Genomic DNA, 2,500 nt, shown 5'->3' on the forward strand with positions numbered 1-2,500 from the left:
ACGATCCAAATGCCACTCACGCGACAACACGGTGCCAAGCCGGGCATGGTGTGCACTCAAAACCAATCAACGGACAGAGGTCATGCGTCATGGGGGGGATCTAGCAAGGCCATGGGGAAGGTCATGGAGGACCTTGGAAGCAAGCGCAAGACGAGAGCGAATCGAACAAGGGGCCAGGACGGGGCCTTGTGCCCATGGTCTTCGCAAGACAGCGTCCAAGGCACCCGAAAGCCCAAGGGAACCCAAACCCGGCCGACACTTGCAATCGCACATGCTCTCTGCAACACACCATCAATGCCGCCCAACGGGGCCAGCACGAGCAGTCCTCCGCGGTCCCCTGGCCCTGCGCACGTTTGTCTTCGAAACCGAGCATCAATGCCACAGAAAGTGCCGGGGCGCCAGCTGGAGCCATCATCCGCGTTGCCATGGCTCGCTTGGCCTTGGCTTGCCAGGCCCCGACACGAGCAATCGCGCATTTTCTTTGCAACCGACCATCAATGCCGCCCAACGGGGCCAGCACGAGCAGTCATCCGCGGTCCCCTGGCCCTGCGCTCGTTTGTCTTTGAAACCGAGCATCAATGCCACAGAAAGTGCCGGGGCGCCAGCTGGAGCCATCATCCGACGTGCCATGGCTCTGGTCCCATGGTCTTCGCAACCGAGCATTCGTGACACCCGCGGGGCCAGGACACCAACCCTTCCGACACGAGCATTCGCGCATGTTCTTTGGCCACACAACGGCGCCAGCACGAGCAAAATCATCCGCGGTGCGGTGGCCTTGCACGGCCTTTTGTCTTTGGAACCAACCATCAGTGCCACGGGAAGTGCCGGAGTCCCGGCATCCGCGGTGCCAAGTCATTGCGCCCTTGGTCTCTGCAGCGGGGCATGCCGGGCACTCCCAACCATTGCAAGCAAGCAAGCAAGCAAGAAAGAAAGTAAGTAAGTAAGTAAGTATTACATATAGGGGCGGGACATGCGGGGAGATCTGCGAAACGTGCATTACGGGGCACACGCGTACCTACCGGGGCATACCGACCCCTATTGGGGCACACGTGTGCATATCGGGGCATACCGGGCCTATCGGGGCACACGCGTACATACCGGGGCATACCGAGCCCTACTGGGGCACACGTGCGCATATCGGGGCGTACCAAGCCTATCGGGGCATACGCATGTATCCCAAGGCATACCGAGTCAATCCGGGCATACGCGTTCATACCGGGGCGTAACGGGCCTATCGGGGCATACTTGGGCATATCCGGGCAAAAAATGCCCAAAACTTGCGCAACCTTGGCAACCGTGGTCCATTCCTCTCTATATGCCTAGCCTTGCCAACCGTGGTCCATTCCTCACTATATGCCATGGCCTTGTGCCCATGGTCTTCCCAAGACAGCGTCCAAGGCCCCCGGAAGGCCAAGGGAGCCCAACCCAGCAATGCCCTGCTATGGCAAGCCAAGGCCAAGCATTCCGGTGCCTATCCGGGCAAAAATGCAATTCCTCTCTATATGCCTAGCCTTGGCAACCGTGGTCCATTCCCCACCATATGCCATGGCCTTGTGCCCATGGTCTTCCCAAGACAGTGTCCAAGGCGCCCGGAAGGCCAAGGGAGCCCAACCCAGCAATGCCCTGCTTTGGCAAGCCAAGGCCAAGCATTCCGGTGCCTAACCTTGGCAACCGTGGTCCTTTCCTCACCATATGCCATGGCCTTGTGCCCATGGTCTTCGCAAGACATCGTCCAAGGCGCCCAAAAGGCCAAGGGAGCCCAACCCAGCAATGCCCTGCTAGGGCAAGCCAAGGCCAAGCATTCCGGTGCCTAACCTTGGCAACCGTGGTCCTTTCCTCACCATATGCCATGGCCTTGTGCCCATGGTCTTCGCAAGACATCGTCCAAGGCGCCCAAAAGGCCAAGGGAGCCCAACCCAGCAATGCCTTGCTAGGACAAGCCAAGGCCAAGCATTCCGGTGCCTATCCGGGCAAAAACGCCCAAAGCATGCCCATTCCTTAGCCTATCCAGGCAAAAACGCCCAAAATCTGCACATTCTAGTGCCTATCCGGGCAAAAACGCCCACCAGCATGCCACCCTCCTATAGGGTTTGCGCAACCAACCAGCCTAACCACCAGTGGCAACCAAAGGTGCTGTTAGCGACGACTTCTGAAGACGCAACGAGACGCGACGTGTTTGCGCCCAGACGCGACGAGACGATGCGGGATCTGCGCCCAAGAATGCCTAGACCCGTCGACTTGATGCGGGATCAGCTCGCCCAAGCATGCCTAGTGTGCAAGGACTGTGTGCAAGGCTAGTGTCCAAGGCTAGTGCCCAAGGCTTGTGTGCAGGGCCAGTGCCCAAGGCTTGAACGCATGGCTTGTGTGCAAGGCTAGTGTGCAAGGCTAGTGTGCAAGGCTTGTGTGCATTGCTTGAGTGCAAGGCTTGTGTGCAAGGCTTGTGTGCATTGCTTCAGTGCATGGCTTGGGTGCAGCGGTTGTGCGCAAGGCTGGTGTGCAT

The sequence above is a fragment of the Tasmannia lanceolata genome, unplaced genomic scaffold (genome assembly GCF_043159265.1).
Source record: "Tasmannia lanceolata isolate RefF3 unplaced genomic scaffold, GAP_Taslan_0.1 ptg000067l, whole genome shotgun sequence".
Classification (NCBI taxonomy): domain Eukaryota; kingdom Viridiplantae; phylum Streptophyta; class Magnoliopsida; order Canellales; family Winteraceae; genus Tasmannia; species Tasmannia lanceolata.